Below are 20,791 nucleotides of genomic sequence, written 5' to 3' on the forward strand. Positions count from 1 at the left end.
TCGTTCACTTTTGCTGGTGTTTACTTTTAAGGTTCGTCTCGTTCTATTGCACCGAAAGTCGATTCACATTTGACATTTACCTGAAGTGATTATGAATTTCACTCGGCGATTTTGATGTTAAGCTCCTCTGTAGGCTTAAGTCGATTTCGGGTTAACGATTACTCAGCGGTGTACCAGATGTTGGCGCTCTTCGCCTGTAATGGACTTTCTAATGGATTTTAAATATACAATTTGCCATTGTTACCTCGTAACTATGCACTCGTCTAATGAAGCTATTTATAACTTATCTTTAAGGTTAACGGTTTACAATAACCGATAAGGCGTGGGCTTACGTAATGGGAGGCTGCCTACTTTTCTTGACCTAGCTCAGGTCTATAGACTTCAGATTTTATCGGCAGTTTTGCCTAAAACATATTACTTCCAAATTCGCGTTCACTAAACCTATCAACCATAGTGAATTTTGGGTGCGGACTTAAGTAGGTAACGTTTCTTGCGAGTTAAGATTGACAGCCACCTTAATTTAAAAATTTTTATTGCTATTCGGCTGTTGGGCAACTTCTGCTGCTTAAATTGTATTTTTTGTATGCCTAACTATGGTTAAACCCCTGTATGCCAAACACGCAAGGAAAATAACCCGGGGAACGGCATTATTTGTCTTTAAACAACTGGAAGGAATACGGCTTTAATCTCCAGTTTTATTCGGTGTTCGTTCCTTATATTATTTTCGCGAAAACCCCAAGGCGTCGCTTTCCATCCCTCTTTTGTGTCGCCAGTGACGGCACCGGCGACTTTTTGTTTGGCGCTGTCGCCCCCGGGCACCGTCTTAGTTTCGGCTAATTATTATTTACCCCCTCTGGAACGGATTACAAAGAGGAAGTCTATATGCGAAAACTGCACCGGTTTTATATTCATACATCGATTTAGCAAGTCGGCTGCTTAACATAGAAACAGCCCCGTTTAGGAACGTGTAACGATTGAATTTTTCCAGGCAACTCGGCAACAACCATTGCAACGTCTAATCGCATTGCTTGTTCCGCAGCAGAGGGCGAATGCAGCGGCGAAAATGTGCCCCAAATAAATTATTAAACACGCGCCTTAGGGAACAGCATCCCGACACGGGAGCTTTGTTCTGGAAAAGACGGCTTACAGACAGAATCTGGAGCTTCCAGGACGTCAAGTCGCGTTAAGTCGCGGGAACCGCGCGAAGATTTGCGGTATTAACACACTTCGACTGCGACAAGACGAATCAATCAGCCATGAATTAGTCTTCTTTTCTACTTCAGAGCTACTCCGGTCCTGGCCGAGCGAAATAATGCAAATTTAAAGGCGGCCATAGAATAGAACACGAAGAAAACTAATCCGGCAGAGTGGCTGTGAGTGAAACCTGGTTGCTAGTTTTATGGAGATATTTTCCGGGCACGTCAGTCGCTTTCCGGGGAAACTGTCTCGGTTAATTTGGCGATTCTCTGGTTGAGAGGGAAAACTCGGTGCATCCGCGAAGGATCAGATAATAAATCGCTTGTTTTTGCTTACTAGACGTCAAGGTATGTCTTTGACCGGTGGACTATACATGTTCAATTAATTAGCTAGATAGATAGACAGATTCTTCATCGGTGTCTTAACAGACATTTATTTTACACAAGTCATCAATATAAGCGCATTCTGAAGTACCTTCAAAGTGAAATATAAATTCCTAATATGACGCAATACACATTCAGTATTATGTAATGCATGTGAAAACACTAGCAGTAGAAAGAGCAGTTTACAAGTTTACTACTTCAACACGATGTTCAATCAAAAGCACATTATCCGTACGAATTGCTGGAACATTACCTGGAAAATGTGACCAAAACTCGCAAGGCGAACGTCACAATGTTGTTCCCTATAGACGTCGGTTATTTAATAATCCGTGATATTCTAGGTAAGTAAGAAACTCTCATCGTTAGTTGAAACTGGAAAGTTGGCCTCGGAAACTGGAAAACTTGGGCCAAAACGGCGGAATTGTAGAACCACACGTACGCTTGGCGTACGGCAATCAGCATGGGAACGGAAATTCATCCGGATTGTTTGCCAGTTTGCCGTGTTCCTGCCATGCCGTGCCAGTTTTCCCGTCGGCTTAGACGTTGATCTTTAAAGTTTCTCCTGCATCCAGACGAGATTTAACTTGCGACTCTACCTTCTTGTATTATTCAGTTTTAAGACTAATTTATATTGCGCATCAGCGCAGTCCGGATGAGGGAAAACAAAATACGCAAATCCAATTTCCATTTTCGTTGTTTTCATAAGCACGTTTCCAGATTACAAAGGGACAAAAACTGTTCCCTTTCTGTTCGTGCATCGTTAGCGGGAATTAATGTTTATAGGTGCTCGTGTACTTCAAAATCTCTATTGACAAAAAAGCCTTTTCGGGCCGCGAAAATTATGTCTGAAAGACCCGTTTCGGATTCACGTGTTTATGTTTTTCGATTGCTTGAGTTGATAACGCTTTTTGAAAATAATTCGTTTTAAAATTTGTGATCGTTTGTATGAGAGTCATATCTACGAGGGGTTTCATGCCACAATCTACTACTAGGTCATAGATTTTCGAGAGTCGTGTGTCTTTATAATCGTTTGTACGTAGAATCTGAGGTAAGTGGTTCAGAAATCCTGGAAATTACAAACTAATGAATTAGAAGGTTCTGTTTCGCTCTCAGCTCGTGGAAATGTCTCTCTTGTTCCTTCTTGGACAGCTTCTGCTCCTGATGATGTTTCTTCTGCTCTTGCATAAGGGCAAGCAGCGCGGCAAGTTGACCCTTCATTGCTTTGCGCTGGTTTCCAGTCGCTGACATAAAATGCGCAATCTCCGGCAGATAAGCACTCATTTACAATTCAGCACAAGCAAACAAAGCCTCAAATGTCCCACGGGAAATCTCTTCCCCCACTACTGACACTAATTGTGGCGACTTCGTGAATTCGAATCCTTTCACTGTGCTCGCTTTCAACGTAAACACTTTATTAACTCGACAAGTAAACACAACTCCAATTCGCCAGCTAATAGTTCACTAATAAATCACTGTTTTCGTTTCGTTTTTATAATTGCGCTACTCATAGACCAAATCACTTTTAACAAGGTTCTCCTTATATAGGCAAGGTGCCTGTGACTAGAAGAATCTACAATTTTCATACGAACCTGCAAACATTAATATAAACAAACATACTGGAATATTCGACATACATAAAAGTAAGCAATAAATCACTCGGTCGAGCGCCCACGATAAACCCTTTTTTTGCCACTGTCTTTTACTTGCGGTGGCCGCACGCCACCCGTAACACTATTATATGCACTATTATCTGTTATTTCAGATCTGTTATCTTTTGCCTAATTCCTTCTACGATTTTTTTCTTCTACATTTAATGGCAATACGTCACCCTGTCAGCTTCAAGTCCAGGGGGTGGAAAATCCCCACAAGTTCAAATAACATACGTCTTTGCGTGTGTAAATAATATTCAAAGCTTTTCCCCATGGCCCGATATGAACTGTTTGCTTGAAAATTTAATAACCGCTTATTCGTTTTGCCATCAGTGTTTGTCGGGGAAACCTCCGCTTTATCTCCTTTGAAGCCCAATCCCCGAGGGCCGGATCGATGCGATATTGAAAACTTCTCAGTTTGTTCATTACGTACGTCGTGCACTCCATTCCTTCGAATGAACCGAAGACCCTGTATAATATGTATGTGCGGCATTAGAACGTTGGCGTTCATAATTGGTTTGCCGTTAATTTAATTAGTAATATGTAAGGCGATTAGGATCAGCTACAAGGCAGCGACGTTCCATAGTTCGCGAGACCTGATTTATAGCGGACCGAGCTTAAAAGTCGCTTTGCGCTTAATTAACTTTATGACGTTTACGACTGTGCTTTGTGTCTTTTTGTGCTGGTAAACCGGCTCGTTTTTGTCCTTTCGGAAAGGGCAACGTTTTACCTCGTCGTAAGTACCTTGACTAATTTTGCTCATCCAACCGAAGCAACATCTATTTCTTGCACTTGAAAGTAATTTCTTAAAGTTTCGCATAATCTACTAAAAAAACTGGTCCACGTCGGCCGGATTTTGCAGGAATATCTTTTGGTGCAGCAACTGAAAGTCTCATTCAGTATTCAGACTGCGTCCCATTGAAAGTCGTTCTTCGCAAGTTACGCCGGGCCTCGGTGATGGAAGATTCTGCAGATAACATAGCGCCGCGATCAGCATTTTTGAAAAGAATCATTGATGGAAGGCCCCGTTTCGCTATTTGCTAAGTTGGAATTGATGCGCGCCCCAAAAGGAATCGATAATGAGCTCCGCTCTATCTCCCTGTCATTCGTCTAATAAAAAATAATTACGTTGTTCCTTCTCTCTCCCGACGATGCCGGAAAATCGAATATCCGCCCTTTAAGACCTCGCAAGTAATTCGGCCCCGTAATGGCAATTTCATAGGGCGTCGGGAATTTTTTAATGGTCCATGAAGAGCATCACCGCGGCAAAGGAGAGCAGTCAGGCTCGAGTAATATATTTTTGTAAATAAGGTTTTATTAAAAGTTATAACCTCAAATGGTGCTCGAGCGGAGTGGATGAGCGCGAGGAGATAAATTTTCCTTCTCATTGAAGGAAAAGTTTCAATTTTATCCGTTTAAAAGCGAAAAATCTCACGTCCCCTAGATGCCATAAATCCGGCTGCAACATATTCGCCTGTTTATTCTTCCAAGGATACGATTTAATCTGGCATTTGCAGATTTCATTAAGCCCCGGCTTCGCAATAAAACTCGTACCTGGATTCGGTCTGATATCGTCTCGGGCCCGCTGTTTTTCTTTGTTCTTGCTCCTTAATTCCGGACCGTAACACGTTCTGCACTTTTTTAACTTTCAAGTCGTTATCTGTACTCCCCTTTAAGTTATTGTCGATTTAATGGCTCCGGCAATCGAGTAGGAGACACCATTTTCACTCCCCGCAAATCGAGTTCGTTTTAAAGAACGTTCTCTTGCATTTTTACTGCCTTGTAAACTAGGCCACTTTGACAACGTTTGCAGGCGGGATAATCGACGAGTCGTCCCTGTTTTGTCCCGAAAGAACGAGGGCGAAGTTGGAACTACAAAAACCAGTCTTTAAGGTGTCAATAAATTAGGCAAAACGGTTTACAGAAGTCTCATTATCAGTAAGCCTTTGTTGGAGGCGAAGCAGGCTGCTCCACCTGAAACACCGGGGGCACTAAATTAGTTCATAAAACCAGAATTTGTGTGTTCCGGCAGCATCTGCTTCGTCTTTTTTCCTTTTTGGGGTGGGAGACGAAACAATATGAATAGGTCTCGAGGAAAAGCTTCATCAAACGCGGATATTTTCAAATTTTCCGGAACATTTCCCGCATTCGGGCTGAATTTTAAAACGGCTTAAAATAATCCGTTCCGTCGACGTCCCGGGCCCATCCGTTATTGCCGCTCGCAAGAAACTTTCTGAAACATTTATTTCCTATTTTAACTTATCCCGAAGGAAAGTTCGTATCGGGCCCGGGGCCTGGCGACCAGCAACACAAGTTTCGGATACATTTTTCCGAACACACTGCGCGAAATCGCCTCCTAATGTTTGCCGAATCGGGAAATTGAAAGTTTCGTGTGCCAGAAAGAGGGACGTTGATTGATGCTCCAGGATTTCCAGACGTCAATCTTTCCGCATTTGTCAGCACCGAAAGAAAAATCTTGTGTATAGTTCCGAAGCCAGACGCCACTAAATCTCCGTTTCAAAAAAACTAAACGTAGTATTTTGTTAAGAATTTATGTGCCCGCTTGCTAATTTAGTGGCCCCATAAAGCATTTTCTAGGGATGTTTTATTGGTGGTTTAAAAAGCTGATTCATTCCATCGTTCCATCTAAGTCCTGCTTAAAAAAAGGTGAAACCAACCTCATTTTAGGTAACTGTATAGTAACGGAATATTGTGTATTATTTCTGGAAATTTCGCCAGTGTTATTGCATCTAACTAGAGAGTGCTACCTTAATGGTTTAATCCGGTAAAGTTCAGGTAAAACAGATTTATCATTTAAGTTGGTTTGTTATTATGACGTTTAAAAGCTCTGGCTGCTTGGATTTCCATGGAGCAGTGCACAGCTTTATCTTTCCATTAGTCGGGTTAGTTCGGGTTCTTTATTGTGTTGTTACATTAATTATGTAGAGATTTGTATGAAGTTAGGCTGGCATATACGTTAGTGCCAAAAATTGAATTGTTCTGGAATAAACGATGTTCAGGAGAAGAATGTAAAAAATTCACAGTATCGATTTTGCAAGTGTATAAATAAAACTTTGCTTTACTATAACTATTCGATTAAAATTAATATTGTGCATGCCATTGTGCAGTGAATAATAACAGAATTCCAGAAAGAAAAAAAAGCTGTACTCCATTTCCATCAAAAACCAGAATAATTTGAAACATCGTTAATATCACCTAATTTGTTACCCCTGTGTTCTTCAGGTTGTTGCAATATCTTTTGAGGTTATTCAGCGTAAATTCCTTAGGAAAGGTTTTTTGTGTTGTTCGTGTCGTATTGCGGGTCTTCCCTTCACTCGTCACACAGATTTCTATTAGCTACACGAGATATACATTTTCTATGTGGTCGCAGCTACTACTCGTATAATATCCGAATAAATCCAATGACTTGGGTTTCAGATGTAAAAGGTGGATGTTGCGTAAACTTGGATTCCGGTTTAACTAACTGATTTTTGACACCAAACACCTGATTTATTTCATAATACCATGTCGGGCAAGAAATTACCGCTTTAAAGTGCCAGTTTCAGTCATTGTCTCCGAATATGTTCTGAAATTGCGGTATTCCAAAATAGCATCTTACTGAGCTCCAAATTACGTAAATTTGTTCCAATTTGACTTCGTAGATATTCAATATGCCCATGCATGTTTAAACTCTATAAACAATCACCTTATACATCGTGTTACTTAATGATAGGCCGTAATTCAAAAGGCACATTCATCATTTCCACGTCAATTTTCGAAAGAGTTGGTTACTCGATGAGAAGAAAAGCAGAAGCCTGCATAGAAGTGGCATTTGGTCATTTACAACATTTTTTGTGAATATTCTGTTAAATTTTTATTACTTTTTATTTATAATATTGTAAAAATGGCTTACTGTGCAAAGAATAAAGTTAACTTGATTTTATTTTAATAGTTTTTCGAAATGCTATAAAGTGGTTTTTATTTTTTCCTTGAAAAGGAAGTAAGATACAAATTAATAATAAGACACGAAAAAGGTGCATTTTTAGCTGCTTAGTCCGAAAAAAATACAAAACCTTTTAAAAAGTCAATTTTATATATTTAATATTGATAAAAAAAAAGTACACTTTTTTGTCAATATTATTCGTAGACTGCCTCCCGGAACGCCACTGGAAGTCACAATTATCATCTAGTTAGTACTAACTTAGCGTCTTATTATAATGAACAACAGAGCCAAATTTCTACAAAATTGGCAAAAGGATCTTTGAAATATTAATAAAAAATCAGTTTTTTTCAACTTTTGACACCCTGTATCTTGAAAACCAGACTTTCTGGGACACATATTTATATGAACTTTTCTATTTGAATTTAGTTCAGAAATGCGCCATTCGAATTACGGCCTATCATTAAGAAACACCCTGTATAATAGATGAAAGTATAGTCTATAAATATATGCCTAATCTTTAGTGAGACATTTTTAAGCTAAACATTTTCCCAGGAAATAATCAGAAAGTTGCTAAGTACCCAAATAAATATTTATTACTATTTTCTGTTAATTCAAGGTTTATTTGTCTGGTGAAGTAGAGAAGTGAGTATTTAATAGAAATTATTCAACTTTTGATTTTTCAATTTGGCAGAAAATTTCAATTTGACCTAAAAAGGTTTAATTCATCCAGTCGAATGTTGCAAAAAAAAGAAAATGGAACAGAACGAATTTCCTATTTTGTTTTATCTCACTCGGCTAGTTATAGAAAAACCATGTTTTCCATGCTCCGGCAAGCTTTTTCCAAACATTTTAATGGGCTCGTCGCTGCAATCCGACCCTTCCATTTTGCCATTAGTCAAACTAAATCCTGCGAATCTAATTTGATTTGCATTTCGGCCTCGTCATCATTTGTCTTAAAAATAAATCCAATTAAATACATTTTTATCGCGATCCAAATTTAATTTGCCATTGTCCGAAAGGGAAGTCAATCTGGATATTTGAAAATCCCTGCCAGATAATGCCCGTTCTTGTCTCACCCGGATCCAAATGAATAAACAAATAATCTGAAACTGGGAAAATATGTTTCAACGTTTGGAAATGGATTTTTAATCTGCCATTTTGGATTGGGCGACAATGTGTCTGATAATAAATGACACGCACAGGTTGGAAATGAAAATGCATCGGCTCTATTTCAGGGATTAGTTTAATATTTATAAACATCGGGGTCAAACAGCTTGCATGCGGCAGCTTTATATTTATCCGGGCATTGTATGTTTTAGTTTTCCGGTCAATAGGCTCCTGTAGGCTCGGTTCAGGACTTTAAACTCGCGGCAATCTCTGGTTTAAAAGTTTTAATTGCTTTAGGTCCAGGTCAGGTTAGATTTCGTGTCGCATAAGTAGTTATTTTTTCTTGGCTGTAACCTTCAATTAAACTTGACCTTAAACCGGGTTTGATAAGCGACTATTGGCAACAAGGCGTTATTTTCTGCCAAAATCTCTCTGCTCTTCTTCCAGAGCAGCGGAAACAATAAAACACAACGATTCTAGGTTCTGGATGGTTGAATAGAACGGTTTCCCCCTCAGGATATTGAGGCGCTCAAACTTTCCCTGCATTTTAGTTCTTTTTTTCTTAAAAATTCTAAATAAAAACTTTGCTAATTATATATATTTTTTTATTCCAGGTGAGTCTTTGTTTGGGATTAGTTCAGGCTCGAGACGACTGCCGGGAGCGCTAAGATAAGGTAAAGCTTGGAATTTATATAATGCTGAATTTGGCAAATTTTCTTTAATGGCCCATTAAGCCGGAGCCGTCCAATTTGTTTCCATGGAAATCGCCCGATGCGACATACAAGGATTTTTTAAACTGCTAAATGTGCAAACGTCCGTCGATTGACGGTTCGATTTAAACTGTTGCAGTTTTGCGGTGTTGCGGGTGCAGTCGCAAATCACCCTCGTTCCGAGGATAAATAGGCAATAATTAGGATTTGTAATGATATCACTGTCCTGAAATATCGCCCATCGAGCCTAAGCGGGTTCGCCAATATCGTTTTTAATCCGCACTTTAATTTCGACACCCCATTCCGCGGCATAAATGGGGCAGTAAAAATGTCTCGACACCGCGGAACGATCCTCCAATTCGACGTTTACACAACTCCTTATCCGCCCATGACCGTCAAGTTCCACCGGAGTTTCGGCTAATTGACGGGGGGAACTTTCCCTCCTTCAAACTTCTATTTTGAATTTAGACAAGCACCTTTCGACGCCTTTTTAGGGGTTTTGATACCGTTAAATATGTTCTTTTTTTGCGCGGTTGATCGTTAAGCTTGGCGGGGGTGCATGCATTTCGGTCTTATTTCTACAGATTAAAGGAAATAAAAGTGTTTTAAACTAAAGGGCGCAATTCTTCAATACTCTTAATACCAGCTTCATTTAAATGTCAAACTCAAATTCCAATACGAGGTGCCTCTGTATTTGTTTAGATTAGAATACGTTCAGATCGTAATTTAATGAAATGAAAAAGTGCAAAAACGAAACGATTTTTTCGAAACTTTACGCATTTTCGATTAACTTCGAATCGGGCAATTTTGCCCGAATAATCCATCTTGTCGAGGTTCAGCAACGGACACCCTATGTAATCAAGAAGTTGTGCCTTGGACTTGCATTGTGCAGTATACTTTCCCACCACCCCTTTCCGTGCTCTGTCACCACGTGGCACATCACTTTCGACATCGTCATTAGGGTGTCCCTTCGCAGTGTTTAAGATCGTGCTATTAAGCTGGGCCCGTGTGAATGGATAAACAAACAAGATGTCGGTCGGTGTCTAATAGACAAGGAAAACAAACTGCTAACCCATTTAACATGCATTTGGCTCAAATTATCGTCTCCGTGCAATCGTCACGCCTTGGCTGCAAACAGCCTCGTAATAATGGCCTTCCTACAAGTGTGCAAGCGAGCGAGCGAGACAGATAATTGGGCCGTGTTCCATCATGGAAAAGGAAATTCCTTTCGGTGTCTCTGGCAAAAGAAGACTCGTTCTTTTTATGTACGAATCTCGCCACTTTCGAGTGGTGGCAGGCGGCATCAATTCGACCCTCTCGCGAGATATGAAACTTTATGGGGCGCACCAGTTTGCCGGCCTTTGTAACGGAGGCGACACGTCGTTACACATATTCGGGACAATGCCATTGTCCGCCTTCGTGTGTTGTCATCTTTCACACTTCAGCAGATAAAGTGACGTTCAAAGTTTCCCTTAGAAATTTTACGACAACGTTATTGTATTGAAGGTTATTCGGTGCTAAGCCGCGCCTCCGAGTTGGGCATGCGAGAGAAGCCATTATTTTCTGGCGATTGTTTCAAATTCCATCGAAGTTCAAATTTGTTTAACTCGTAAAGGCGATCGTGTTTGTAGACCTGGAATCCAAAGACACATTCGGGAAAGTATCAAAACCTACGAAAATGTGTTCGAATATCGAGAATTCCATTTAAAAAATCACAAATTCGGTTTGGACGGCCGCACTGACGTCCATCAGTTAGTGATTATCTTTTTGATCTTTTATATCTATTTTTCTTCAGAATATTCGAGTTTTCGAACAATGAATTGTTTAATCTACTAGATTCTTAGGATTGGATAGTGTAGGCACTGCAGGAAGCAGCTGATCCAATAAACTTCGCTGATCAGTCTCCTCACCATCAGAATGTATCTCTCTTCAAAGCTATATTGCCTGTTCCTAACTAGCAGAAGTTCCATATTTAAGTTTTCATTTTTTTTTAGATTCAGTATTGCTTCGTTGACGAATAATTTGTAATATAATTTGCAAAAAAGCTGCGAAGTAATGCACATTTCATGTGACAAATACAATGAAAGAAATATACGAAGAAAAAGTTGTCGAAATAAAATCAACATCTAGGTCCTATATCAAATTTCAAAATTCTCTGCCAAACTTTGGTTTTTCATTTGTTTTTGTTGAAAATAAAATTCCTCGATTTGGGAAACGTCCAAAAAACAAGTGTGAGAGACCAAAGTTGACCGAGAATGTTGGAATTTGGTGAAGGGATGGTGAATTTTTGGACACATAATGTAGAACTTTTCTGATAGGAAAAATTTCGGACATAAAGTACATTAACCCTTTATAAAAGTTTCCAGTCGTTTAGAATGGCATGTGGTTTTCGGTCCCCAATTCGTGACACGGCTTTAAAAATTCATACGTCTTAAGGTCATCCAAAACATACACACTGCGCAAATAAATCTTCATTAATATGGACGATGGCGGGCAAACAAGCAAAACAACACTGGAAGCCGTAAAATATTTAGCAGCTGCAGCTCGTTCAGCTGAGGGTCTATTACAGGAGAACTGCGGCAGTGGCCTGGTATTAAATAAACTTTCGGATTTTGCTTCCTGCAACTCGAATTTGTCTTCGCCCGTTTGTCATTCCCGTTGTTTCGCTCACTCAAATGCGTTTTTCATGATGAGTCGACCCGAAGTCAGCGAAATAAATTACGCAGGCGTTTATCTTCTTGCGGCGAACGCTTAAGGTTTTTCGGCAAAGCTAACTATTAAAGAGGGATAATCCCTTCGAAAAGGGGCCCCGCCCCGCAAAAAAGCAGACGGGAGTCGGAATTTAATCAAACCCATAGTTGAAACTGTAACGGTACGAAACACCTGAAAAATTTAAACCAATCTCCTGCACCTTCTGTTGAAATATTCAGCGGGGGCAATTAGGGCGCCCCGCGCCGCCACCGGCGAGAATTTATCTCCGATTTCCTCCAACCTTCGAGACCCATCCAGGAGCGAGCGAACCTGATTCCTGGGGGATTCCTATCTGCAGACGTAATGCATAAGATGGTAGCGCTCAGTCCCCACGTATAAGGGAATCATTTCGGATACGTTTCGTTTTTCGCGTGCTCGCTTTACGGCCATCATCAAATATTCACTTGTTGGCCCTCGCCGAAAGTCCTACAGAGCTGTATTTGATTAGTTTTTGATATTAGATGGCCATATCCGAAGATGAGCCTGAATTATGAAAACTAGCTGCCTATGTTTAGAACGCCTAAATAGTCTCGTTTGTGGAAGTGGCGATTGAAGTTTACTATCGGTCATTTATTTATTTTATTTTTCTTTAAACAAGAATATCAAATTGGGTCGAAATTTCCGAAACTAGTGTTACAGCACTTTACTCATTTACACGAAAGTGTGCTGAACGAGCCGCAGGACCGCAGACAAAGGCCAATAACGAGACGTTCCGAAAAGCGGGATATCAAGAGAGCTTCACTATACCTACTACGGAAATAAAGCAGGTCCTTATCTCTTCGCAAGGATTGAGAGCTTGAAAAATGATTTTTCGGAATTACAGACGTTCGACTTGACGCGATTGATGATAGGCCCTCCTCGTACAAATAGTATTTCCTCACCTTTTAATCTATTACGCACGACAGTCGAAATTGTTTTTGACTCTCCTGAAGGAGGCATTTTTCCGGGCTCTGATAGCGATTTAATAACCCGACTTCCCGGAGAGCAATCCCAAGGAAGGTCAACGAATCGAAAATGAAATAGGGAGTCCCTCTAGGGTTGAACGGGGGCGGGGGCGTAATGAAACATTCCGCGGTTAGCTGGCGAAAATTGCGCCCATTGTGCGCCTTTAAATCATCTCCAATGCGACCGAAAAGAGCCGCGGTTAACCGACCGGGCGGAAAATTTAGGAGATCAGGTGCCCGGGGGGCTCAAAACGCAATTATCGCGGCTTCAAGAAACCAGAGGTTAACATTTGGGCCGCGATGAACTATGGGCGGTTTTGCATGAGAGACTTATAAAGTGGTCCCTTTTAATTCTTCATAAATTCCTTGGCCTGGCGAACTTTGCTCACCGCGATGCGAAAATATTATAAAATATATACAAATTTATACATTTTAACGACGATGAGGTAAAGATCTTGAAAATGGACCCTCAGCACCTTTAATGTTTTTGATGATTATCAAAAACACGTAACAGTCGTGGGGGTTGTCGCGCGCACGATCCCAAGGGATAATCTTACGGTTGTGTAGTCATTTGGATGTAATGGGCGATGACGTGGCCGCCCTGAGAGTTGCAGACATCGTTAATTATCCGTACTAAGAATTGCGTCGCGACGATGTCATCGCGGGACGTAATTTGAATTTTAATAATTTGGGTTTCGCTTTGGGAGCCCGTTTGACTCGTGCCCGCCCTCCTACAAAGGGAATTTTTAACTTGTAATTAGATGATCAAGTTTGGTCGGTCGGTGAAAACTTTGGTCTAGGCAATCTTATTTCCTCTGCCAGAAGAGAGCTCGTTATTAAAAAATATAATTAAACTTCTTATTATGCCGGTGCTTTGCTAATTGCGAATCTCGATTCGGTTGATTTTTAGAAACTTTCAATTTAAACTTTCTAGCTGCGCCAGCTCTTAAAACACCGTCTAATTAGGCCGCAATGAACATGCTCTTGCTAAAGCCACCTTCTCGATGGACTCCCACCTGAGAGTCTCCCCCACCTGAGAGTCTTCCCTACTGACGGGAGACGCAGCCAGTTTAATTCGATATTTTTTCGAGTTGGAGAAAAGAGGAAATTTCCCCCGGGGCTTCGGGCTTTAAGCTCCAGTATTCGAGAAAAAGAGTGAAAAAGGGGGTCAAAACTACGGTAATCCGGCTCGCGTGAAACTGCCATTGTCGGAGACGACAGCCCAAGGAAAAATTATCCCTCGCTCGTGCCTAAAACATTAGATTCAAACGTGTGTATCATATCTTGTCGAATTATAACTTCGATATTATCATCGGATTTCGCTGCGACCTCGTGCAATCCGAGTCACTTTCGAATTGAATATTACGGGATTTTGGGACGCCCCTGAGTAGAAACTCAGAAGGATCTAATGAAAAAGAATGGTGTCGCCACTTGCAGAGGCAATTTTGCGACCGTCTAGCTAAATATATCGTCTTGGAGTATAAAACCTTAACTTTTGTTTAAGTTAGAAACGGATACAAACCGGTAATCAAGGAGCTGCTGAACGAGAGATGACTTGATTTATGTTATGCGTGCCATTGGGACGCATGAATACATTCTTAATTTTTTAGAATATAGGGGCGGTTTTGGCTAACGAATGGTATGTGAGAGGTACCCCAAGTTCAATTTTTATTTAATCCTACGAGTGGAACACGAAAAGAACATGTCAACTTGGGATGCCAGTTGTCTCCAATGGAAGTTATTCCGGTTGTTCTAAAACGATCATTTCTAACGGCACATCACTGTTGCAACAATCTAAATTGCGTATTGTTTTGACAGAAACGATAACTGCAGCTGAACGTGATGAATTGGAGGTATTGTAATCAAGTTAGCGATTTTTCTAAAATAACCGTACATCAGCGCCCGTACTAAGAAACCAACTAAAAACAGTTGTCCGCCTGCGCTGCTTTGCTATGTAGAACACTTGAGAGGGCGCACCTGTAAGCCGCGCGCATAGTAGACCAGCGTAGGCTTATTGTAACTGCAAAAGGTGGAATCGACAAATGACAAATCAGTTCTTTATTTTTCTCAATGTCGAAGGTGTGCAGTCTTCCCAAGAATCCGAAGCTAACAAAGGGTACTGTTCATTGTATACTATACGATTCATTTTTAGGTATATTCATTCGAAAGTTAAAAATTCTGTTAATTATGCCTCATTCGATAAAGGTGATATTCAAAAATCTCTATTTTTCACTATCCGATTCAACTTTAACATGAATCCGGAGTCAAAATTCCAGAATTGCAGGCCATGTTTTTAAATGAATCCGTTCCCGTGCTTTCCTCTCTCATCAAATTTGTACGACAAACCTCCACGATAATGAAAACTCATTTTTCAATATCAGGCAACCGATTGAACTTGAAAGATCCATTTACATATTTATTGGTGTAAATATGGCGCGCTTTCAGCCCTTTATGGCGTTCGTTTTTTTTTTAAACTTCAATATGCAGACGCACCAAGGCAAGGAATTCTCTAATAGACGGATTGATGATTAGGTCGTTCAGTCAACCATTGTTAAATCCGAGATACGACATGAAGGACTAAGAATATGTAGGGCAGTGTATGTATTTTCCGATTGGGAAGCCCCGTTTCGACCGTGTCTTTCGTGCGACCCAATCGAGTGAAAACTTCAATTAAAATCGAGAATGCCTGAGGCCCCAGATGCGGCCCCAATATTATTGTTATTGTAGATAGATGTTCATATCTTAGAGTCGACGACGGTACATTTGCCGTCTTCGAGCTCCACAATATAGGACGTTTTCCGATCGTCTTTGTCATTGATGAAATTTTATTTTGTCCGCGTGTCTTTGAGATGTTTCCCTTCGCCCATCTACGGAGAGACGATGTCAACGGATAATATAGATTTATATTACTCGGATTTCCTAGATCTGCAGCCATTTGTAAGGGCAATGCTTTAAACAGGAACGATGAAGAGGGGGGTGTAACGAGGACAAGGAAAAATGCCCCTTCGGGATAATAATAATGTCTCTATCACCTAATACGGGGTTCATCAAAATGATTTAGGGCGCTCCGCGGGGAGACGTGCGAAACATTCCTCTGGGGGCCAATTTTTTAGGCCGGCTTTAACACTTCCGCCCTTAAAAGATTTAGAATTAGGTCTAAAGCCCCGGCTATATGTCTCGCGTTTTCACGACGTAAGTTGCAGTGCTCCCTGGAGCCGAACGGGATGATAAACCTCGCTTCGCCGGGTCGAACTAACCTAAATGCCGCCCTTAATGGCAGGTGGTCTTGGCATCTGGAGCCGGACAGTAATGACCCGATGCCGGACACGAAACGGGATTTACGGGGGTCGTTCCCGATAATAATTATGTTTATTGGTGTTTTATTTCGGCGCGAATATTTATTGGCAGTGAACCGATATAAACTGGTTAGTTTAATTGCGCAGAAAATGTTCGAGCGCACGGAAACCAATTTGGAGCGAATCGGATAGTTCGTGGACCAGATAATTTTCAATCGCAGATAATGGAAATAATTGATTGATATTCTTGGCTATGATCAGATTAATTTTGGCTTAATTTTGTTGGCGAGGATTCGAAAATATAGCAAGTTTGAACGTTAGTCGATACTGCGAAGAAACCAAACATACCGTAAACTCTATATGGAATTAAAAAAATGCAGATTGTAATAGCCTGTTTTGATGCAGCTCATTAAAGCATGCTAATTCAATTAAGGGTTTATGCAGTGGCTTAAACTGCAAGCTTTCGTTCGCACTTCTATGCGACTGTGATTCGCTCTCTTTCTCTGGAATACATTGGTTATTCGTCCCACGGGACATATATTTCTAGTGATTGTCTCGTCAGTCACGATCACAACATTCAAAGACCGATATGCCACGTTTTTAAAAAAGATGGCAAGTTCTCTCATATCAATTGTCTTCAAAACTGTTCAACATGGCATTGGTATTTCTTCAATTTTTTTTAAAGTTTCGCTTTCAAATATCTTTTTTAGGTGATTACTTTCAACACGTGATTCTATGAAAGTGTTTCAAGCTTCAAAGAGTGTTAACAATACCTACCTTATCTTTACGAGTATAATTTTGAAGGGTGAATGGTAAAACTTTCTTCACCGAACAAGTAAGCCTCTTCACTGACTGGGTCGGATTATAATCATTGATTTCGATCTTTTGTTTAAAATTCAGGATTTTTCATGAATATTCAAAAGTATTTCTACTCCCGTGTGTTTCCACTCTTAGGGATAATGTGCACTGTATTATTAAGTTAAAAATTTTATGCCCTAGATTCAAGATCTTAGAATCTTTTGTGTTTGCTTCTAAATAAATTCTATTTCTTACTCGTCCGTTCATTCGCAATATTTCATGACCATCTACATGTGGGGATAACTGGATAAATTCTCGAGTACTTGAATATTGTTTCTTTGGTTATATGGCATATTTTCTTTCGGAAGGAAATTTCGTGAATCATTTTGATTGGTCTTTCTTCTGCGATAGCGATCTCCTCTACTATAAATTTTGGCACTAATTTTGCTTAATTTTTGTTTGTTTGAAGCCTTCTTTGAGTAGATTGTAATTTAGGCAAATAGGGAACACAACACTTATAACTCAGTTTTGTTGGAAAATTGATAGGCCCATTTTACTACAGCTACTACTAGATACAACAAAAATTAATTAAACTTGACATTAACTGATTTAAAAGTACCTACATATTTTATTGCATGAATTCAAATTTTCTCTCTTCATCCACAGGAAAATTCGAGTGTTATTGTCCACTGCCAACCAGGGCTAAAACGTCCTTTTAACGTTGGTCGCCATAGCGAAACAATACAGCCAAATTTTCAGCCTGGAGAATTTGCATAATATCTGTTTTGTTTCGAGGGACGAAACAATCTACATTCAAATGCAGAATGCAGTTTTAAATGGTTTAGCGTTAACGGTATCCCTGCGGCTGCGCCATATTTACCTTGTGTCTAAAGACTTATGGCATAAAAACATCTAAAATTGTCATGTGAATTACTGTCGTTGGTGTATAGTATAAAAAGGTGAATCGATTATTGAGTGGGACGCAACAAGTCGAAGAAAAAGTCTTTTATGGGGCATTAAAACTCGGCTCGAGCAAAAACATTAACGCACGAGGAAACAAATCATAAAGGAAAAAGGTGAACCGAAACCGCTCCAGTGCAGGAAATATGATTTCTCGCAACAGTTTTATAAATAATTGAGCGGCATTCGTTATTTGCTCTCTTGGGGGCGAGTTTATCGATTGCCCCGAGTTCTTCAGTCGAACAGGTATACGTAATGACCACGAAGAGGAGGATCCTTATAAGACGTTGTTCGGTCGGTTGTTTGCAATTTCCCCCGGCTTTAGACATAAAATATTCTTTTACGACTTCAAACGTGCGTTCGTAAATTCCCCGTCATTTAGGAGTTGTGTTATGTGACTCATGTCAATATTGAGCCGTCGTAAAACTTTTCAAGGAATAAAGTCTATTCGAGATGACACGGCCTCAATTGGAGAAACCAATTAGGCCGCGTGAAGGCATCACGTAATTACACCGGAAAACTTGCCAATTTTCCCAGTTTTCGGAAGAAACTGAGCGTCCTCTAGCGGCAGCGGTTTTTAATTAAATTCGCAAAATAATTATTCCGGCATTTGCCTCTTGACGTAATTGAACTCGGCAAGAATTGTGCCTCGAAAGGCAGATAATCCGGATATTATTCAAATATTTAAGATTTTCGGCTGGTTTTAATAAACGGCCGCTCGATGGTGTTATAATAATAGGGAGAACTCTGAAAAAGTTCACGTTTTTATTGTGTTGTATCTTAACACATTCCGTATATAAAAGACACTTTCTCTTCTCTTTAAAAAACTAAAAATGTTAGTCACGAATATTCTAAATTCGGCAGTAATCTCTTCTACAAATTTGAAGCGATTTGAAGAAGAATATTCTGCTGATTCCCAGCTTCTAACACGGTCGCCTTCGCATAATCAAATTCAAGTTTTAATTGCCTAAATCGGCGGCTTCACATATGCTTGTCAAACAACGGTCAATCCCGTATACAATCCCCTCAAAACAAATACGATTATTAACAAAATTAAAACAATGCGTAATTTTCGGGTCCTCTCGACACAATAAACTGCGCTCCACGGCGATTCATTGCTATTGTAGCTGACCCATCAGCGATTGTATTTGCATTATTTAATTATAAACCCCTTATTCAACGAGACCATTGACGTTCCCGCCGTTTTATCGTCCCGAAAGCGAAATTGCTGTTTAATTTCCATTAAAATTTTATTAAATTCCAAATGCATCGAGGCCATACATACACACTCATACTTGATAATGGTTTTATAGTTGAGGATGACGCGTCCACGAGGGCGAACCTCTATATCTTGTAAATACTTGATTTGATTTCAATCTATATCCTCCCCGGGGGCCTTATCCATTAATTGGCCGTGCATTCCAGTAATTTAACCCGGCATTTAGCTTCTTTATCGTTCCGACGAATCCAATCTAACGGCACGTACAGGGCTCTCAATTTCAGCTGCGAAGCTGTAAAATAAACTTTGTTCGGTTAAGTGATTTTCCTTTCGAAGAAATCTTCGCGACTGCGCCAATTCCCGGGCTGAGCGGATTTACAAATTATGAATCGAAACTGCTTGTCTAGATGTTTTTCGAAGGGAAAAAATTAAAGCGAGACGTCCGAGAATGCGACTTTTGGCATTTACGAGACGTGGAGATCGTTGCGGCGAGCCACTCGACCGTTTTATTGCCTCCGCTCTAAAACTGCGCCCTCAACCGATACAGGGTTTTATTTTTCAATATCTCCCTCTTACGGAGGTTAAATGGATTTAAAGCGAAATTGTATGGAGTAAAACATATTGCAGGGCTGAACCCGAAACGACAAGGTATCTGTAATACTTCAGTTGCAATTCATGTGTAACTTAATGTATGATAGTACTTTTTCGCCGGGTAAAGGTCACTTTTACTGCCTAGGCTGTAAAAAACCTTTTACGCACAAGTGAATTAAAACTGTTTGTTTACATCTTAGTTTCCATAGTGGAAACAATGAGTTTACGAGCAGCAGGCGTTGTTTTACTGTTACGGTCCGTCGCTCACGGCAACGGGTCATAAAGTTACAATAAGGACCGTTGCTCTTGCCAACGGGTCTTAAACTAAAAACAACGCCTCTTATTTTATAAATGCGAGTTTCTCTCATATACGTTTTTCCCAACTTTATACGGGGTGATCAAGAATTTTTAAATTTTTGACCTCTGAACTAACCTGAACTAAAATGACAAAATTTGCAAAAACTTCGTTACGTTTCTCTTCAAAAATTTGTAGCTTTGCTAAAGAATGCAGTACACCACTGACTTTAGCATAAATTGCATTCAATTCACTATGTTCTCTTTGATCCAATTCCAGTTTCAACTAAATTGTGCTGAAGTAATGATCGATGTAACAAAGTGAGCTGGCACGATTAAAGCCCTGTCGCCAGGTCTTACGCTGCGACAGTAAAAATGTAACTTTTCTGTCTTGTTAAACAAATAAAACTGTTAATTTGATGCGGCGCTGAAACAACTAGCTGAAAGACAACCTCAAAGTGTGGGAAGAGAACCGCAAAATTACGTCATTACAACGTTTCACATTTGTCATTATTAAGCTGTTTCCAGCTCATGCATCATATAAACTTCTGGCTGGGCAATATACGGGGCAGTTTCCTCTGTAAAATATCGCTTTTAAAGCCGTGGTATGGGAAATTTACAAGTAAAAATTTTACTTCGGCATACCGATTACTCTCCAGGGCTTCGAATGCGTACTCTCTCAGCACCCTCCAATTAAAAGATGTGTCGGTTATCATATTGCAGTTTCCTTGATTAAGTATTGCGGTTCAAATTAAGTATGAGAAGTACGAGAGTTATGTGACGTAAAATTACTTTTGAAAATTAATTGTTGTAATAGCTGAAGGGACAATTTACCTTGAGATAGACACCTATATAGGAGAGAAATGATTGTAGGTTTCCAGGTTGTCTGATGTAATAATTAATATTCAATTTAGGGGGATTAAAATCTGAACCAATTTACACAGCAATT

At 40.0% G+C, this 20,791-nt stretch overlaps 1 protein-coding gene across 13 annotated transcripts in view; it reads left to right on the forward strand.

Annotated features, from left to right (window-relative positions):
- Positions 1 to 20,791, forward strand: part of LOC136416982 (muscleblind-like protein 1) — a 125,315-nt gene that overhangs the window by 27,159 nt on the left and 77,365 nt on the right. Inside the window, exons 1-2 of one of the 13 annotated variants that reach the window (XM_066402440.1) lie at positions 3,831 to 3,965; positions 8,894 to 8,953. The exons of the other annotated variants lie outside the window; for them this stretch is intronic. The gene's annotated coding sequence lies outside the window, so the exon portion shown is untranslated. Of the gene's footprint in view, positions 1 to 3,830; positions 3,966 to 8,893; positions 8,954 to 20,791 lie in introns of those variants that run through there. 13 annotated transcript variants of the gene reach the window in all.

This window comes from Euwallacea similis, chromosome 26, assembly GCF_039881205.1.
Source record: "Euwallacea similis isolate ESF13 chromosome 26, ESF131.1, whole genome shotgun sequence".
Taxonomy (NCBI): domain Eukaryota; kingdom Metazoa; phylum Arthropoda; class Insecta; order Coleoptera; family Curculionidae; genus Euwallacea; species Euwallacea similis.